This window comes from Pan troglodytes, chromosome 3 (genome assembly GCF_028858775.2).
Source record: "Pan troglodytes isolate AG18354 chromosome 3, NHGRI_mPanTro3-v2.0_pri, whole genome shotgun sequence".
NCBI lineage: Eukaryota > Metazoa > Chordata > Mammalia > Primates > Hominidae > Pan > Pan troglodytes.
This window is the reverse complement of record NC_072401.2, coordinates 164,449,844-164,471,656: the sequence shown is the minus strand read 5'-3', so window position 1 is coordinate 164,471,656 and position 21,813 is coordinate 164,449,844. Positions and strand designations below refer to the sequence as shown.

The following is a 21,813-nucleotide window of genomic DNA, read 5'->3' as shown; positions in this document are numbered from 1 at the left end:
TTCATATATATTTCATATATGATATATTATATATTTCATATATATTTCATATATTTCATATATATGATATATCATATATTTCATATATATTTCATATATTACATAATATCAGATACATGGGATAGATATATAATATATAAATATATATATATATATAGGCTTAGAGATGCCCGTCTCTCAAATTAACTGTTTCAATGAGATGAGTTGCTAGTCTCTTGTGACACAGATTGAACAGAGGCAGGTCCCACTGGGGGCTGGAGAAGAGTGATAGTGGCCAGGCAGTGGGGAATGGCTGCAGATTTAGCTTCCCAGTATCCATTGCCGCTGCAATCCCCAACCTAATATTATTGTTACTCTCACATCCTTCCTTCATAGAAGTTCCAGATTCAACATTGGGCAGAAAAGAACAGGACTCATTAGAAAGGAAAACTAAACATTTAAGTCATTTGGCAATAAGAAAAGTTTATTGGTAGAAAAAAAAGGGATTCAATTAGGTAAAAATCCCTTTAGTAAAGAAAAGATGTTTCAAACAATAGGTGTTTGAAAAATTGTGTTGAAGGTAGGTCGTGATGAGAAAAAGTTTTCAGAAACAATGGGATTGTAGAGAATTACAGTCATGAGTTTATAGATGCTGTTATTGGTTACAAATTGTAATTCCTTTTGTGTCTCAAAAGTCCTTAATAAGCAGACATTTTTAAATTATTATTTTTAAATTTTTTTCTAAATATATATCATATGTTTCTAATTTTAAAAATTAAATTATAAACAGGGCTTAAGATGAAAAGTAACAATCTCTATTTTCTCTACTTACAGTCTAACTGATTTTCTTTCATTTATTCTGCTAGTTATAGTCAAGCATCTAAAAAATAGGCTAACTCAGCTGTTTTTAAAATAATTTTTTCTAGACTGTATTAATAATTCTCAGTCTTTTTCTTTTCCAATTGAGGATAGTATTAAAAATTCACAGGACATTTTGACTTTTAAATATATGTTTCAGAGGATAGTGTAGAGTAAGAGGCAAATCTTGCACACTGGAAGCATTTTCTTAGATGTCATTTTTGAAGTTTATTGTGTGATATTACACTTTCACTGCCTCCCCTCCCCCAACTTTTTAAAACAATTTTCTTGGGTGGAATATGGAGAGCCTGAGATCCATCTTTACTTTCTTACTGTAATTAAAACTGATATTGAACATCAGAGAAAATAAGGAAAGTTTAAATTAAAGTTATGTAATAGGTTAGCTGGCTTGCAATCTTAAAACATGACAGTGTCATGAAAATCAAACATGGCTGAAGAATGCTTCTGAATTAATGGGTACTAAAGAGACATCATACGTTTAGACAATGTGCAGTTCTTGTTTGAGCCTAGATTTTAGAAAATGAAGCTATAAGGAATATTACTTGAGTAATCAGGGATATTTTAGTTTAGACTATGTGTTAGGTAGTAGTATTATATTTGTGTTAAATTTCCTGAAGTGATGCATAGAATTTTACAATGGAGGAGAATGCCCTTATTCTTAGGAGATGCATGCTGAAGTATTTAGGGGTTAATTGCCCCGAAAATTGCAAGTAAGTATATATCTGATATGGCATGATACAGTAATATATTTTTAAACTCTGAGATTATGAGAGACATGGAGTTTGGAGGAAAAAACTCAAACAATAACAGCCACCTAGATTCAAATTACATATGTAGCACTTCGTGTTCTGAAAGGTGAAATGATGTTTTAACTGAGAAGCAAGAAGAATAATAACTACCTCTTGAGTTGTGAGACTATGTGAAAACTGTATGTGAATTTAGTTTGTAAAAGACAAAGTGTTATGCAATGGTAGCTCTTTGCCCTCTTCCTTCTTTTGCTTCCTTATCATCGTCATCATCAACATCATCATCGTCATCATCAACATCATCATCATCATCATCATCATCACTTGCAATTTGCTTTCATTAAGCTTAGGTAAGGTGAAGTCAGTCAAGAATCTGGGGCAGAAGAAATGGTATGAATAAATATGGGAGTGTTTGTGTGTCTTCTGAATGTGTTAGACTGCAGAAATAATATTTAAATTACTCACAATATCATATTATGTGAATCATGCTAAATTCCATTTTCTTCAGCTAATGTTGATTAATAATTATATATATGTGTAGTGAGTAATAATGAAGACGACAAAAATACCCATGATGATTGTCCCTGATATTTAATGAGATTAGGAAACACTGGCAATCTTTCCCACTGTATAAGAAGAGATTGTCTTGATAATAAATGAAATAAGCCATGCTTGTAGAATGAGAGGCAAAGCAGAATTAAAAAAAAAAAGATCTCAATATCACTTCTCAAGCTCTTTTAAAAAATTTTTAAGAGGTCAACATGTTCTTTATGAAAAACAGTCACTACCTACAAAAATATAAAGTCTAATCTGATGACGATCAACATGACATTTTCAAAGGAAACTAGAAGATTGTAGTTTGTTATTGGGTAGGATGACAGATGGGCTGCAGAATGAGCAATGGGTAATTCTGTGTTACAATGTCAGCTCAAGTCAAGTGTGGCTCTATAATATCATTTCTAAATTGTAAATGAATAATTCTTGTAGCTTCACAACTGATCTGATTGACAAAGTGGGGAGTACATCAGTGAAACTCTCAGATAATGAAGACTTACAAGAATTTATGCATCCCAGAGAGAAAATTATTAAAACAATGAATAAATGGAAGACTAGGAGCCGGGCCCCCTGTCATCTGGTCTCCTTTCTCTTCTCTGCAGCCTTGTGTGGGCAGGAGGAACAAGGGACATGCAGGCAGAGGCCCACGCTTTCAGACAGCTCACATAGCACTACCTATCTCTTGATAATTTAAGAAGGCTTATTTTCTATCCATCTTTAAAGAGCTATATATTTCCTTATGATATTCTTTATTTTAGTTCAGCAACGTTGATGCTGGATAATAAACAGGGGAGTATAGATACAAGTTGAACTACTATTTTAGGGTAAGAAAGACAAACGTGTAAGAAATAAATGCAAGATGATGGGATACATGCAATATGGTGATGGAAAGCACTTAGACAGGAAAGGGTAGAGGATTAACTGTTTTATCAGGTGGAGCCAGAGGTAAGGAAAGGAATCACAGATTAGGAACTATCTAAGTTTAAAAGAATAAAATAAGTTTATTCAGCAGACTTGGTGGTGATGGTGACAAGGCTTTCTAGACAAAGGAACTACACACACATAGGTGAAGAGTTGCCCACTGTGTGTCCAAATAAGGAGCCCACACTGGCTCCTAGTTATCATATTTGAAGGAAAGAGACAAGTAATGAGCCTGGAGCAGAATGTTAGAGGCGGAATACAGAAATAATGCCTTGAGACAGGAAAGAAGTATAATTTATGTATACATAGGTAATAGCATATTAAATATTAATACCGAAAACAACACTGACGAAGTTGAAAAAGTTGATTACAATGTTACATAATAAGTGCTTTGAGATTATCTGAATATCAGGCAATCAAGATTTCCTTCAGATTATTTAATAGACTAATCTCATCCTATGTGTTTTCTTTTTTGAACTACTCTTTATTGTTCCATGCTATCTTTGGTCCTTCTATTACTTTCAATAATCTCCACAACTTAGACTACAATGTGAAGACTCCAGGAAAAAAAAAAACAAAAGGAGAAGGGAGTCTGTAAATATAGGCAATCTATTGACATATATCGTCAAATGATTTTGTATATAATTTATACCCAAATCATGTTTTGGGCTTCAAAAAAGAAATGTAATGGTATTTATTGAAAAACATGATATTCTCTAAAGGGCAAGTTAGAAACCTCTGTAGTTGAGCAGCTTTCTGAAGAAACTCGCTGACTAATCTACTAGCAAATTCTAACTCAATAAAACCCCACAATAACTATGCACATTTTTCCTAGGACAAAACTGATTCTACAGAGAATTAGAAACTATTTTCTGGGAAAAGCCATAGCATAGAATTAATAGGAGTTGGCCAGTTGCGGTGGCTCAAGCCTATAATCCCAGAACTTTGGGAGGCCAAGGTGGGTGGCTCACCTGAGGTCAGGAGTTCGAGACCTGCCTGGTCAACGTGGTGAAAACCGCCTCTACTAAAAATACAAAAATTAGCTGGCCGTGATGGCGGGCACCTGTAATCCCAGCTACTCAGGAGGCTGAGGCAGGAGAATTGCTTGTAGCCAGGAGGCAGAGGCTGCAGTGAGTGGAGATTGCACCACCGCACTTCAGCCTGGGTGACAGAGCCAGACTCCATCTCAAAAAAAAAAAAACAAAAAAAAAACTAATAGGCATTTCTGCTTTCTTCCTTTCATGGGAAAAAAATTAGTTATGACAAGGAATTTTGAAATTGAATATAGCCACAGTTGGTATAGTGATGTTCCTAATTTTTCCTAATTTTCCTAAGACAAATAACTCTGCCATTCTTATGTTGTAAGAAGGAGATATGTCCATACTTATTATAATCAATTGAAAGCAGACATCACTGGCTTGTCCACAAAGCTTGAATTCCCTCTCTACCCTCAAAATTAAAAATGTAGAGTGAAATATGTCTTTCTTATTCTCCCATGGTCTGGCCAGCCCCAAGACTTGATACTCTGGGATGAGCCCCCTACTGATACTTTAGCTTCTGCTGCAGAAGCTGGAAGTCTGGAGCTGACACTCATTCCAAATGTCCAGCCTTGCTGTTACTGGCCCATCTCTATTCTCTTCTGTGCCTTACTTGTCACCATTGCTATTGCTGTTGGCTCTGACCTCCACATTTCCACAAGGCAGAAAGGTAATCACAGTAAGAGGCAGACACTCCAGCCTGTTATGCTATGACCAGCTCCAGCCTGACTGAGCCCTGGTGGCACGGCACATCGAATGAACCCAATTAGCCAGTTCTTTATTACCTGTCACCTGTGGCTGGTTTGGAAGGAGTTCTCCTGTCAGTTCCTTTAGAATATAGGAAATCAAAGCACTCTGCCTTACTAGGTTTGGTCCTGATTACAAATGTCACCTGTCTAGTTTCTCCACACGTGAATAATCAACCTTCTCATCAGCTTCACGTTGTCATAAATGACATTCTGGCCTTAGCGGAGCCAACTCAGTCTATTATTTCCTCCCTCCTTTTCTCCTGCTCCTCCTCCATCTCCGCTTCCTTTTCCTCCTCTTTTCCTTTTTTTCTTTTCAGTGTCTTTCAATACAAACTTTCTGGTGGGAGAGGCAAAGGAGAAAGAAATAAGAGATTTCTTTTTTGAATAGCAAGCTTCTTCACCCCCTGCAAATGTATAATTTTTCTTTATCCAGTAAGTTCCAAGGCATAAATGCAAACGCAAGCCTATTACAGCTAAAACATACTGGATGCAGAAAGGTATATGTGTGGGTAAAGAGCAGTGTCCAAACATGTTAAAATATTTTAGGCAATTGTAATTATTTATTTGGGTTTCAAGTTATATAAAGAGGAATATACACTTCAACTTCAGAGCACATTTCTCTAACATCCTTTCGAAAAAAATCTTATATTTTCAACTCCACATTTTCTGAAGTCTTTTTGTTGCCATCAGACACTTCCATTCCCCTCACCCAATCTGCAAACATCTCCTGTCTCCCCATAGCCTGGGAATTTTGCCCTTTCTCTTTTACCCTTTTTGGCCAGAATACAGTCTTTCCATTTTCTTTCTTTCTTTTTCATATTATTAGGTGGTTCGGCAACCTCTGGTTCCAATTTTTTTCCCACCTATCTGGTCCTTTTGATGCCCATTATTTGATTATTTGCTAAAAAGATCTTTAAATTCTGGCCCTGCCAAGGCCTGAACCTATTTCCTAGGTTTCTGACTCAGTCTACTCTACTCATCTGTAAAATATGAATATAGTAACAAACACACAGGGTGAGTGAACACTAAATGAATTAACACACACAAATCATTTAGAGCAATGCACAACACATAACCATAACCAAATCATTGTCATCCTTCTTTTTAGGAAATGCATTAGTCAAGGTTCTCTTAGAGGGACAAAAGTAATAGCTTATGTGGTGTGTGTGTGTGTATATATAAGTTTATTAAGTATTAAGTTACATGATCACAAGGTCCCACAATAAGCTATCTGCAAGCTGAGGAGCAAGGAGAGCCAGTCTGAGTCCAAAAACTGAAGAACGTGGAATTCGATGTTCCAGGGCAGGAAGCATCCAGCACGGGAGAAAGATGTAGGCTGGCAGACTAGGCCTGTCTCATCACTTCACATTTTTCTGCCTGCTTTATATTCATTGGTGGCTGATTAGATAGTGCTCACCTGATTAAGGTCTGCCTTCCTCAGCCCACTGACTCAAATGTTAATCTCCTTTGGCAACACCTTCACAGACACACCCAGAATCAATACTTTGTATCCTTCAATCCAATCAAGCTGACACTCAGTATTAACCATCACAAGTCCACCCCTTGTAAGCTTGAACCCATACATATCTCCTGAGATCATACATAATCTTCAAATAAAGACAATAATAAGGTCATAACTACACCTAAAATACTACAACTATCCTTCATACAATCGGAAACTCACCAATCCCCAAACCAAATACTATTACATAAAGTTATTAAGTACTTAAAGGCAGATGTGAAGTCAATAAATCTTATTTCATAAGATAAAGGGAAACAAAATTAAGATATTTTCTTCGTACAAGTATATACATGCACAAACATGTTTTTAACAAAATAAGGAAGAAATAATCATGACAATTACAGTCCTCATTTCTGCAGCTGGTCACGTGGTCATAGCTGGTATTGATGGCTACCTTCTTCTACTACTCATTCTGTATTCCTTTGCCATCAGCAAGCACCTCAGCAGGTCATTCTTTTTTCCTGGCAGAGTGAACCAAACCTTCATTCCTGAAGGGTCTGGGTCATTTGTAGTCCTGCCTGGATTGGGCTGTTGTAGTCTCCCATTGACCTTAATCACAGGGCATGGTAATACTAATAGATGCCCTAATGGATCTCCTGTATTCCATGTGTACTCTTCCTTACCTCCATTGTGGAATAGTAGACTGATTTCATCTTGATAGTTTGGGTCAATCGCCCCAGCCCACACTGTAACTCCTTCATTAGCCTGTTGACTTAATGGTAAGAGGATCCCAAAGTGTCCAGGTGGCAATCTTTACTTCCAGTTTAATTGAATCATTGTTGTGTCTCCTGGTGGCAGCATTCCTCCCTCTGGAACTAAGACCTCTAGGCCAGCAGAACATAATGTCATGGGAACAGGAAGCAAAACTTTTGCTCGTGGATCACTAGAGGTGATGGTGAGTGGTACCACTTCCACTTCCTCCCCTTGATTCCTGTACCCGTGAATCCTGGCTATTGGAGAAATAGTACCATATATTGGATACTGATTCAGAGCATACGTGGCTTTCTGGAGAACACTGCCCCAGCCCTGTAAAGTATTGTCACCTAGTTGGCATTGTCATTGTGACTTAAAAGGCCATTCCACAATTCTATCAATCCAGCTGCTTCAGAATGATGGGGAACATGGTAAGACCAGTGAATTCCATGAGCATGAGCCCACTGCCACACTTCTTTAGCTGTAAAGTAGTGCTTTGGTCAGAGGCAATGCTGTGTGGAATACCATGACGGTGGACAAGGCATTTCATGAGTCCCCGGATGGTAGTCTTAGCAGAAGCATTGCTTGTGGGATAGGAAAACCCTTATCTGGAGTGTCTATTCCAGTGAGGACAAACCTCTGCCCTTTCCATGATGGAAGAGGTGCAATATAATCAACCTGCCACCAGGTAACTGGCTGATCACTCCGAGGAATGGTGCCATATTGAGGGCTCAGTGTTGGTCTCTGCCACTGGCAAACTGAGCACTCAGCAGTGGCCATAGCCAGGTCAGCCTTGGTGAGTGGAAGTCCATGTTGCTGAGCCCATGAGTAACGTCCATCCCTGTCACCATGGCCACTTTGTTCATGGGCCCATTGGGCGATGACAGGGTGGTTGGGGAAAGAGGCTGAGTGGTGTCCACAGAACGGGTCATCCTATCCACTTGATTATTAAACTCCTCCTCTCCTGAGGTCACCCGTTGGTGAGCACTCACATGGGATACAAATAGCTTCAGTTTTTGACCACTCAGAGAGGAGCATCCACATACTTCTTCCCCAAATTTTTTTGTTGCCAATTTTCCAGTCATGCTTCTTCCAAGTCCCTGACCATCCAGCCAAACCACTGGCTGCAGCCCATGAATCAGTACCTAATCGCACATCTGACCATTTCTCCTTCCAGGCAAAGTGCACAACCAGGTGCGCTGCTCAGAGTTCTGCCCACTGGGAAGATTTCCCCTCACTGCTGTCCTTCAGGGATGTCCTGGAAAGGGGCTGTAGTGCTGCAGCTATTCACTTTCAGTTAGTGCCAGCATATCATGCAGCACCATCTGTGAACCAGGCCTTAGTCTTCTCTTTCTCTGTCAACTGATCATAGGGACCCCCCCCATGAGGCCATTGGTGTAGGCTGGGTGAGGGAAGGCAGGGTGGCAGGCATGGAGACCATGGACATTTGAGCCACTTCTTATTTGTGCCTTCCAGGACCTGCTTGAGCCCGATCACATATACACCACTTACATTCGATAATGGAATGCTGCAGTGCATGACCCACTTTATGGGCAGATGGGTCAGAAAGCACCCATTTCATGACAGGCAGTTCAGGCCACATGATGACTTGATGACCCATAGTCAAGCATTCAGCTTCCACCAAATCCCAGTAACAGGCCAAGAGCTGTCTCTAAAAAGGAGAGTAGTTATCTGCAGAAGATGGCAGGGACTTGTTCCAAAATCCTAGAGGCCTCCACTGTGATTCACCTATGGGACGTGGGAGCCAGCTAAAGGCTCCAAAGAGCATCCCTATCTGCCACTGACACCTCAAGCACCATTGGATCTGCTGGGTCATGTGACCCAAGTGGCAGAGCAGCTTGCACAGAAGCCTGGACCTGTTGCAGAGCCTTCTGTTCTGGAACCCACTCAAAATTGGCAACCTTTTGGGTCACTCAAAAAATGGGCCAGAGTAACACACCCAAATTTGGAATGTGTTGCCTCCAAAATCCAAATAGGCCCACTAGGTGTTATGCTCCTTTCTTGGTTGTAGGAAGGGACAAATACATCAACTTATCCTTCACCTAAGAACGAATATCTCGACAGGCCCCACACCACTGGACCCCTGGAAATTTTAGTGAGGTAGAAGGTCCCTGGATTTTAGTGGTATTTATTTCCCATGCTCTGGCACGCAAATGTCTCACCAATAAGTCCAGTGTGTTTTCTACTTCTTGCTCACTGGATTCAATTAGCATAATGTCATCAATATAATGGACCTGTGTGATATCTTGCAGCAGCGAAAAGCAATCAATGTCCCTCTGATAAGATTATGATACAAAGCCGGAAAGCTGATATATCTCTGAGGTATGACAGTAAAGGTATATTGCTGGCCTTGCCCGCTGAAGGCAAATTGCTTCTGGCAGGCCTTGTGGACAGGAATGGAGAAAAAGGCATTTGCCAAGTCAATGGCTGCACACCAGGTAACAGTTGCTCATGTAATGAAACTACCTCTTGTACAGCGGCTGCAATTGAAGTCACCACTTGGTTAAGCTTATGATAATCCACCGCCATTCTCCAAGATCCATCTGTCTTCTGCACAGGCCAAATGGGAGAGTTGAATGGGGATGGAAACTGTCTGGTGGAGTTGGGCACCCCTTCTCAAGGCAGGAGACAGGCAATAGGGTCAGGAATTATAGTGTTTTCCTTGACAATCTAAGAGCAGGGGTAAATCTGAATGTTTTTATTTTAATATTTGCTGAGAAAGGCGAGAGCTTGGCTGTATTCAAAAGCAATTAAATCTCAGGTACCTGCTCAGGTTAAGGTTCAGCTATGTATATTTTGAAATCATACGGGCTTCAATAATTTTTATAGGTATTATGACCACAAGCTCAAACTATATGAGTATGTTATTTAGCGATGAAAGTTCACTGAGGTACTGTTGTTAATTGGCAAAATTAAGTAGTTATAATATATGAATAAAAAGAAACAGGAATATTGAGATTTTATTTTGTTTTTCTTAATGCAAAAATTAGTTTATACACTGGAAAAATCAGAAAGCATTATTGCACACTAAAGTTGGAATCATAAGAAATGTTTCATTCATACCTTATGATGTATCAGAAAAATAGGAAAATATTGATGCTTTTAAAAAAGGAAAAACATAAAATATTCTTTATAACTATATTGTGTATATAACAAACCATCTGAATTTACAATATTTTAAGCTATTAGTAGAAATGACAGAAAAATGAAATATGGAAATCTCAGTTGACATTTATGTACGTTTTTCAGGAGTACCTTTATAATATTTTAGTAATATTATGTATAATAGGTTGTATAAAATCTACGTGTATTGTCATTGTTTTAATTTTATTTTGCTTTCAATTTTTTAGGACTGAGGTTTTAAAAAATATGACCTTAGAAGGAGAAAAAGTACCTTATTTAGATTTTAGACGGAGAAAAAACAATGAATAGTGATTCAAGCTGTAAATAATTTTCTGCTACTATGAAATATTTAATACAAAACAAAATTAATACAAATTTTAATTTAATGTAATTTAAATTAATACAAAAATATTTATGTAAGCTATTTTAATACCTAATGCAAAACAGAATGAATACATACTTTTAATTCAATTTGTTTCTAATTATGAAGATAAAATAAAGAAAATTATTTACCTAGACTCCTTTGAAATACCTATAGTCAAGTGTCATCGATTGATCAAAATATGGCAATTAATCCTCTCCATTTTGACATCTTCTGTACCTTGTTTTAATCTAACTCATAGCATTTGTAAAGTGGCATTTGGAGACATAAATATTATTTAGAATAATAGACTATCAAATAGTTCTTTGGTCGAGTTACCTAAATTAAGCTAAGCTCACTTGAATAATGATTTTTAAATTTTTTTAATTTTTAATTGACAAATAATAATTATATATACTTATGGGGTACAACGTGATGTTTTGATATTCATTGTGGAATGATTAATTCAGGCTGCTTAACATATCCATCACCTCACATGCTTATCATTTATTTGTGGTAAGAACATTAGAATCCACTCTTTTAGCAATTTTTAAATATACAATACGTCGTTATTAACTGTAGTCACCTTGCTGTATAATAGATCACCAGAGCTTATTCCTCCTAATTGAGACTGTACTCTTTGACAAATATTTCATCCTCCCCCTATCACTGCCAGCTGCACGCTCAGCCTCTGGTAAACCATCTACTCTCTATTTCTATGAGTTTGAGTTTTTTAGATTCCACATGTAAGTGAGATAATGGAATATTTTTGTTTCTGTGCCTGACTTATTTCACTTAAGCATGATAACCTTTAGATTCATGCATGTTATCACAAGTGACAGTATGTCATTATTTTTTAAGGCTGAATAGTGTGCTATTGTGGATATGTACCAGGTGTTCTTTATCCATTTATCTATGGATAGGCCCTGAAGTTGTTTCCATATCTTGGCTATTATGAATAATACTGCCATGAACATGGAAATGCAGACATCCTTGACATACAAATTTTATTTCCTTTGGATATATACCCAAAAGTGGGACTACTGGATCATATGATAGTTTTTTTTTTTTTTTAGTTTCTTGAGGAACCTCCATACTATTTTCCAAAATGGCTATACTAATTTACATTCCCATCAATAGTGTGTAAGGATTATCTTTTCTCTACACCCTCCCCAGCACTTATCTTTTATCTTTTTGATAATAGCCATCCTAACAGGTGTGAAGTTGTATCTCATTGTGGTTTTAATTTGCATATTGTGATGATTAGTGATGGTGAGCAATTTTCATATATCTATCTGTTGCCAATTTGCATGTCTTCTTTTGAGAAATATCTTGAATAATTATTTTTAAATACATCCTAAACAATTTCTCACTGTCATAATTAGAATAATTAGAATAAATTTACCTTCTAAATCGTCTGAACCTTCTAAGGAGAGAAAAACAATGAACTGTGAGTTTCAAAGAAAAGGAGATGAATTTAATGGGATGGATGAGAACACATAAATTATTTGAGATAAATAATATTGAGTAATTCCAGTCACCATGAGTAACACTAAACCATCATCCTTCATAATAATACACTTAATGTGTCTGATATTTATTATTTGTTTCTGCATTAGTCAGCTACTATTATAAATCATTTGGGAATAAATAAGTGGACAAGAGTGAAATGTGAAATGAAATGCAATTTATTATTATTATTTTTTTTTGAGATGGAGTCTCGCTCTTGTCACCCAGGCTGGAGTGCAGTAGTGCAATCTTGGCTCACTGCAACTTCTGTCTCCTGGGTTCAAGCTATTCTCCTGCCTCAGCCTCCTAAGTAGCTGGGATTACAGACACCCACCACCATGCCCGGCTAATTTTTGTACTTTTAGTAGAGATGGGGTTTCGCCATGTTGGCCAGGCTGGTCTGGAACACCTGACCTCAGGTGATCCGCGAACCTCAGCCTCCCAAAGTGCTGGGATTACAGGTGTGAGCCACCGCACCTGGCTGAAATGCAAATTTTAACAGTTCTACAACTTATCTTATTTTAAATTCCTGGTTCACTTTTGTAAAGAGATTTTTATCTGTTCTAAGACATTCATTGTCCTCTTTTGACTCCTGAAAAGTTATAGCTCAGAAAGAATTATTTTACAATTCAGAGTGTTTTTAACACTCCAGCGAAAGCACAAGGCTGTAGACAGTCTAAAGACATTTAGCCATCTGGAGGGGAAAGAGAACCGTTATTTCTTTTTAGGTAACTGCTTTGAAAATTGAACCTCACTTAATGCTTCTCAATGTTAATGAGTAAGCAAAAACCTCTGGGACCATCTTACAAAACTGGCAGTGAGCATAGGGTACAATGGAAGGTTTAGAATGAGTTATAACCATGATATCCAGATACCCTCTAGAATAAAATTGGGGTCTCTAACATATCCTGGCTCATGGACATATATCTAAACTTTTTTTTTCCTTTGACTAGATAAAACACTCCTTTTCCTTCATGCAGCTAATTTCTACATTTTCATCAAACCTCTTCTCGTTTAAAAGAGAAAAGAACTCTTCTCATTTAAAACTTTTCTTAATGTTTAACCAGATTTAAATGTTATTTAATATGTTCCATACGCCTGTATGCACAGATGTTTCATGGCATTCAACAGTAGTTTCATACTCATTATTTATTTGCTATTTCGGTAAGTTCAGGAACCATATTTCACTTGACCCTGTATGTAGTACACAGTTCTTAGAATATAGTAGGTGCTAAATAAATGGGTCTTTTCCCCTCATGCCTAAAGGATGGATGGAATAATTGATGAATGAATGGAAAGGATTAGGGAACTGTAAGGCTCAAGGTGCCATTCACTAAAATGGGAAATGGAAAAAATACAATGAATTTGGTTTGAGATATGTGTGAGATGCTTGGGACAGATCTAGTTACACATACATATATATTTACCAGGTAGTTACTCATAGAGAATATATATAAAGAGAAGAAAGGAAGATCAAGGGTGCAGACTTGGAAAAAAAAATCACACATTATCTTGAGAAGTCTGAAATGGTAAAAAGTAAACCAAGAAGCCAAGGTAGACAAAGATAAGTAACTTCAGGAGAGGAAATGAGGATTCTATAAAAGATAGTGGCATGTATAAGAACAGATTTTCAAAGTTCCCAAAGTTTCAAAGTTCCTTGATCGTCTTTGGACACTGGTTGATATGACCAAGAGGAATTAAACGTACATGTTAACATATTTTGCTGGATCTGGGGCCTGGATTTGAGATTATTTATAGGCATATTTATGTCTCCCCACTCACCAATTTGTTTCTCGTGGATCTATTTGAATTCATAATAGACTGGAGGGAGGAGGGCTGACAACCTGAAGCCTAACTATGCATCCATCAGTCAGACAAATATTTATTCAGGCAGCACCATTGAGTACCTCCTCTGTTCCAAGCATTGCACTAAGAGCAGGGGATGCTGTGGTTATTATGAAAGACATGATTCCTGCCCTTATGTTATTGGGGAGAAGGCTTGAGAGAATAAACACATAAACAAATTAGTAACATTCCTGGAGCTGTGCACATTTCCTGGGATAACAAAATGGATTCATTCTTTACCTTCACAAGATGGTCTTTACTTAGCTTTTATTACAGCAATGGATGAAGATGGATCTAAGAAGAAAGTTACTAAGATCAAATAAATCGGATCCTGTATCATTTCCTCACACCAAAACTGGAGGGAAGTGCTGACCTCAAAATCCATTCCAACTCAGAAACTCAACGCTATGGAAAGGGTTTGCTGAAAATGACAGATCGTTTGTGAGTTGAAACACGATACCACCTAACACCTGGGTCCAGGCAGTTTTCTCCATTACGTGGTCATGCGCAAGACAGAAGGGAACTCACCTCACAGAGCCATCTCTGCCTCATGGAATTATCAGATGTTAACTATGAAATCAATTTGAATACACTTAGGTCTAGCAAAAATCCCACTACAGAGATGGGTTTTAGGTTTAGAATGCTGGAGGGGTCACAGGTATCTAAGTTTTCTTTTGGCAGTTTAGTGATTAAGGTCACTGAGATTTATAGTGTACATCATATGTGTTTGTGCGTATGTGACAGCAAGTATATAGCTGTGGTGACAGAAAGTCAAAAATACGAAAATCGTGCAGAGACCAGGACCCACAACAGAAAAACACAGTTCTAGCTTCTTGCAACCTCCATCAGGTTGCTGAGACTAAATACAAAAATATATGTTCTAACCATCACAATTGTATAGTATGATACTAAGCACAATATTGCCCCAAAATGTGGAAGACACCCATGCAAACTTCCCTCACATGATCTTTTGGGGAAACAGAAGACCAGAGTAATCTTGATTTAAAATTTTCTAACAGGATAAAAAAATTAAATTTACTTATGAAACATCTTGCAATAAAATGAGCATCTAATATCATAAAAAACTAATTAAAAATAAGCATATTTAAAGAAGTAATTTCTCCAAACAATAGAAAATTCTAAAATAATAGAAAAGAGTACCAATTACTTGGTACTCTTCAGAAAATACTTATAAAACCACAATCTCTCTCTCTCTCTCACACACACACACACACACATATATATTATACATATAACATGTATATATATATATAAATAATAGTAACAAGTACAACAAAAGCATAAGCCTACTGAGATAAAAAGATCTTACAAGACCTTAAAAAAAAGACAATGCAATTAGTAAAAACCCAAATGCCTGAGAATTCCAGAATTGAATAAAATGAAGGTGTTAGGTTCTATATAGAACAGGAAAAATAAAAATATACTTAAATAGGAAATGAAAAAATTAAAAGATTCTAGAAAAAGAGATTCTCTACAAAGGAAAAACAGTAAGACTGAAAGGAAAATTTTCATCAGTAGCAATAAATGCCAGAATACCAGAAAGTAATATCTTCAACCCACTTCAACCTTCATTGATTTCAACCTAGTATTCTATTCCAGTAATATCTTAAAAAGTCATTCAAGATTGATGATGAAATTGTCTTTTCAGACATTAAAGACTAAAACTCACATCCACTGTTTGAAAGAAAAACTTTATCCCCAAAGAAAAATGATGTAGCTCTATGAACAGGGAGGGTCAGATAAGTCATAAACTACATTAATGTTTACGTATTGACTATTAAAGTAATTTTATTTTAAAGTAGTAATAATGGAAAATCTGCCTAAATTAAAAATTTGGAACACAGAAACATAATTAGAGAAAGCAAGAAAATAAGTCAATAAATATAAAATGAATTCTAAAATATACAGTAATGATGTTTTACATTTAATATAATTATTTGAAGAATATTAATAAAATAAATCTCAATATTGTATTTGAGGTATAGAGAAAATACCATAGGCATATATTCTTGCTCATAATTTAAAGTAAAAAGAAGTTCATATTGGCTTGAAAAGGCACAGGGGTCAGCTATTTCTTACATCAGAGCAATAAAGTATATTAATGAAATAGAGATAACCATGTATTTGGCAATCTGGAGGTGACTTATTGTTACCTTTGAAATGATATTGTGAATGAAGGGATGGAGTAGATTGCAGTGGCATGAAATGAATGAGATGGCAGTAGGTCCCTCCAAGAGTGAGAGTTAAGAGTAGTGAGAGGGAAAGTTTAACTTGTTTAAAACTGATTCCCTACTGGCTTGTCTCCTATAAAAGAGTCACCTTTCTGAAAACCTTCATAAAACCTAGCTACAGCCCAGTGCTTCAGAAAATCAGTCCTAGTCAACTGCAATCTTTGGATCCAAGTCCAAGCACACCACAAATGGAGTGTGGCACTTCCCTAAACATGAACAGAGGCAGGGAAGGTGTTGTCACTGCTTTACTCTGCCATTATACTATTATATAGTATAATAATATATGTTATCCTTCCATACTCTTGTGTTTAATAATATGTTATCCTTCCATACTTGTGTTTAATTCTATATCAAACCATTAACTCTATCTTTAAGCTTATATTCTAAAAAAAATGCAAATTTAAAATTTCAGGAATTGTATCATCCATTCATTTCCCTCATTCAATTACCTGAAATTAAGTTCGTTTGTTTTCTGTTAATACATGGTATTTTGTCAACATAGCACTTAAAAATATGTTTGGACGATATGACTAAAATCTTGTATAGCATTGTGTTGAATAATTAGAGTTTTCTTTTTCATTTCTTTTTTCTTTTTTTTTTTTTTTTGAGATGGAGTCTTGCACTGTTGCCCAGGCTGGAGTGCAATGGTGTGATCTTGGCTCATTGCAATCTCTGCCTCCTGGGTTCAAGTGATTCTCCTGCCTCAGCCTCCCACCGAGTAGCTGGGATTACAGGCACCCGCCACCATGCCTGGCTAGTTTTTGTATTTTTAGTAGAGATGGGGTTTCACTATGTTTGCCAGGCTGGTCTTGAACTCCTGACCTTGTGATCTGTCTACCTTGGTCTCCCAAAGTGCTGGGATTACAGGCATGAGCCACTGTGCCCAGCTATTTCTCTCTCTCTTAAGAGCAGTTCAGATATTGATGACTGAGGGTTATTACAGCAGTTCCAGTGGCCATCAAGATTTCAGGCTCTTTCTGTTTTGCCATCCTAGCTCAGCATGTTTCTTCCATTGCCAGTATGAACTCATTAGTGCAAACCATCGTGCAAGTTCGCACCATCATGTCCGCTCTCAGAAGGAGAAAAGGAAAAGGCCAAAAGGATTTACTTATAAAACTGAGCTCCCTTAAAGAGCTTTTATGAAAATACCACCAAACTCTTCCTATTCATATTATATTAGCTACCTCTCTTTCAAAGTATGCCAGAAAATGTAGTTTTTGCTAGGATTATTCATGACTTTAATATAGAAGTTGTGTGTAAAAGATATGGAGTGAAGGGTTGTTTTCTGTGCAACTAGCCACTATCAACAAAAGTTTACTATTGTGATTCACTTTTAAAAGAGTGATATGAGTTTGATTTCAAGTATATTATTTAAGAGGTGACAGATAAACTAAAATACTGATCTAAGTATATTGAGATAAGAAAGGGTTGAGAAAATGGTTACAATAGAAATTAACAAACTTTTCCTATGACAAGTGAATAAGCCAACTACTGACAAGTCAATTCTGACAACTGACAAGAAATCAATTTGAAATATTTAAAACTGGAAAGTCATGACACAGAAATATAAGCAAACTACTAATTATATTAAAAGTGCTAAAAATAATTAAAAGCATAAGTAGTTAAACAAAGGAAGCATAGCTCTCTGGGGAGGAAGACTAGGCATTGAGAAAGGTGAGACAGGAGATGTTGTTTTACTTTATAAACTTAATTTTATAGGTACTACTTATAGTATTTTATAGTGTATTCTTTTTGTTTGTTGATATTTTGTTTTTAGTTTTAGATTTTTTTTTTTACTGTTCAGACATTACTTTGCTCAACTTTATTTTCTAAATCCACAGAATTTACCAAGATTTTTGTCTCAAAGCACATGCACTTTACATTTCTCAGATATTCACTGAAGGTATTGTATTAGGTTGGTGCAAAAGTAATTGTGGTTTTTACATTACTTTTAATTGCAAAAACCGCAATTACTTTTGCACCAACCTAATATTAGACTGAGCAAGGGAATATAAAGTTCATTAAGTATTTTTCTATTATGAAGGAGAATAAAATCTAAGGGGGAAGCTAAGATATGCATACAAATGTCTATATATAATGCAAAGCAAAAATAAAAAACATGCTCCAAAAATTACAATAGAAATTTAGGAGAGGAATTCATATTGAATATATCACAGAAGACAGAAGGATTTATTTTTCTACAATAAAAATTATGCAACTTCTTTTGTTTTTATTGTCTTTACACGCTTGCTAGATTACGATCAGAAATTTGGGCAGTGATTTTACAAATGCAAATTCAAATTAGAATGGAAGTTTGAGAAGCAATAGAAACAAAACCACCCAGAGCCAAGTGATTTGGCCATAAAGAAGGAGCCAGCTACAAAGAATGAGGATGAACTCGGAAGAGATCACTGTGTTTGGAAATAGCCGGATTACCATCAGAATAACTTATACAAATAAGAATGCCTAGGCAAGCAAGCTTTGCTGACATCAATGACCCATGGAAGCATCAGTGTACTCCAATATTAGAAAACAGCCATTGTTAATGAAAAACATTCTTAGCAAATACAAAAAAGACTTTTTCAATAAGCTTTGTTTACTAAAAACAGAAATAGGTGTCTTTTCTTTAACATCCTTTCTTACTTCCTAATGTGTGAAAATAACAGATATATACTTTTTTAATTTAGAAAGACTAAATAAAACATATGCCAATGAAATGCAGTGCTACCTCTAAAGACACCAGCCAGTAAATGAGAGAAGTTAGAAACAGTGTGCAATCACCACCATATCAGTCCACTTACTGTAGCTTTGTTGTATTACTTCATAATCAGAGGGAAATCAGAGATGATGGGTCTTCTCAAACTGGTCTCCATCATCACATCTCAAGCTGCTTGGGGTACCTTCATCTGGATCTACAAATAAAAGTGAATGGAATGTTTTCTTTTCTTGTTTTGTTTCAGTTTGTCTTCTGATACAAGCAGGGATAAATTTTCCTCATGAACACATACCACTTTTATGTTTAACTGAAGTAGAGAATATGGTTTTAAAAATAGCCGGCAGTTCCCCACAGGCATACTTCTTTCAATTCTGTGGTGATTAAATCAATTGTTACTTAGTATACTCTGAAAGGAAATAGTTCAGGAAGTGAGCTTTATGCAAATAATTGATAGTGCTCTTTAAGGAAACTACTAAATAAATTGCTTTATAAAATGATACATAGTCTCTATGAACCTGAGTGTGAAATCAGAGAACAGTTTCCATTGTATTTGTAATTTCTGTGCTGGGCTTCAATTTCAACAGCCCTCACTAATGGACTTAGTAATTTTCTGTGTGACAAATGGTCTTACCCCCACAGATTACATAGAAAATAAAAGAAGTCGTCTCTCTACCATACATCCCTCTATGTATGTTACAGAAAATGACAACTCCGATTTTTGGCTCAACGGACAGGACCCTTTTGCTTTTGATGGAGGGATGTCTGAGAGCAAACTTCTCATTCTCAGGTGGTCAGAGAGAAGTACCCCCTGCAAGATTCTATGTGAAAGCTGTGTGTAAACTGTCCCCTTTTGTTATGGTTTGCTCAAGGTATTACGTCCAAACTGGAATAAACCTGATGTATAATCTGACACCTAAACATCTGATTTATTCATTCCCTCACCAAGGTAGCGTGTCCAGAATTGGTGGGTTCTTGGTCTCACTGACTTCAAGAATGAAGCCGCGGACCCTCGCGGTGAGTGTTACAGCTCTTAAGGTGGCGCGTCTGGAGTTTGTTCCTTCTGATGTTCGGATGTGTTCGGAGTTTCTTCCTTCTGGTGGGTTCGTGGTCTCGCTGGCTCAGGAGTGAAGCTGCAGACCTTTGCAGTGAGTGTTACAGCTCTTAAGGCTGCGAGTTTCTTCCTTCTGGTAGGTTCGTGGTCTCGCTGGCTCAGGAATGAAGCCGCGGACCTTCGCGGTGAGGGTTACAGCTCTTAAGGTGGCGCGTCTGGAGTTGTTCGTTCTTTCCGGTGGGCTCGTGGTCTCACTGGCTTCAGGAGTGAAGCTGCAGACCTTCGCGGTGAGTGTTACAGCTCATAAAAGCAGCGTGAACCCAAAGAGTGAGCAGTAGCAAGATTTATTGCAAAAAGCAAAAGAACAAAGCTTGCACAGCGTGGAAGGGGACCCAAGCGGGTTGCCACTGCTGGTTCGGGCAGCCTGCTTTTATTCTCTTATCTGGCCCCACCCACATCTGCTGATTGGTAGAGCCAAGTGGCCTGTTTTGACAAGTTGCTGATTGGTGCGTTTACAGTCCCTGAGCTAGATACAAAGGTTCTCCACGTCCCCATCAGATTAGTTAGATACATAGTATGGACACACAGGTTCTCCAAGGCCGCACCAGAGCAGCTAGATACAGAGTGTAGATTGGTGCACTCACAAACCCTGAGCTAGACACAGGGTGCTGATTGGCGTGTTTACAAACCTTGAGCTAGATAGAGAGTGCCGATTGGTGTATTTACAATCCCTGAGCTTGACATAAAGGTTCTCTAAGGCCCCACCAGAGCAGCTAGATACAGAGTGTTGATTGGTGCACTCACAAACCCTGAGCTAGACACAGGGTGCTGATTGGTGTGTTTACAATCCCTGAGCTAGACATAAAGGTTCTCCACCTCCCCACCAGACTCAGGAGCCCAGCTGGCTTCACCCAGTGGATCCCACACCAGGGCTGCAGGTGGAGCTGCCTGCCAGTCCCGCGCCGTGCGCTTGCACTCCTCAGCCCTTGGGTGGTCGATCCGACTGGGCGCCATGGAGCAGGGGGTGGCACTCGTCGAGGAGGCTCCGGCAGCACAGGAGCCCATGGGAGGAGTGGGAGGCTCAGGCATGGCGGCCTGCAGGTCCCGAGCCCTGCCCCGCGGGAAGGCAGCTAAGGCCCGGTGAGAAATCGAGCGCAGCGCCGGTGGGCTGGCACTGCTGGGGTACCCAGTACACCCTCCGCAGCCGCTGGCCCGGGTGCTAAGTTACTCATTGCCCGGGGCCGGTAGGGCCGGCCGGCTGCTCCGAGTGCGGGGCCCGCTAAGCCCCCGCCCGCCCGGAACTCCAGCTGGCCCGCAAGCGCCGCGCGCAGCCCCGGTTCCCGCTCGCGCCTCTCCCTCCACACCTCCCTGCAAGCTGAGGGAGCCGGCTCTGGCCTTGGCCTGCCCAGAAAGGGGCTCCCACAGTGCAGCGGTGGGCTGAAGGGCTCCTCAAGTGCCCCCAAAGTGGGAGCATAGGCAGAGGAGGCGCGGAGAGTGAGCGAGGGCTGTGAGGACTGCCGGCACACTGTCACCTCTCAGTAGGAATCTGACTTTCCTCAGTCATTTTTGGGTTATTCCAATTCTCCTTTATATTCTTTGAGCCCCTGCTTAGACAAATGAAGTATTGTCAGGTCACTGTCGTGGCTTATAAGTTATGCATAGTGTTTTAGCAAAAGTTTTCCTTATTACCTTAAACAGATTATAATGTATACTTTATAAATATATACAATGTTTATATATCACATATTCCCTTTTCTCTTTTGATACAGATATGGTGTAATGACATGGAGTTTTGCATAGAATAGGGAAGAGGGAAGATAGAGGGCCTGACGATTTCCCCCAGACCCATCTCTA

At 38.2% G+C, this 21,813-nt stretch overlaps 1 long non-coding RNA gene across 1 annotated transcript in view; it reads right to left on the bottom strand.

Annotated features, from left to right (window-relative positions):
* The window catches only part of LOC129143789 (uncharacterized), a 253,105-nt gene extending 232,740 nt beyond the window's left edge, over window positions 1–20,365 (bottom strand). Inside the window, exons 1-2 of the long non-coding RNA XR_008547656.1 lie at window positions 19,851–20,365; window positions 18,994–19,104 (exon numbers count right to left, since the gene is read on the bottom strand). This is a non-coding gene — a long non-coding RNA (uncharacterized LOC129143789). The remainder of the gene's footprint in view (window positions 1–18,993; window positions 19,105–19,850) is intronic.
* Window positions 20,366–21,813: the final 1,448 nt, after the last annotated feature.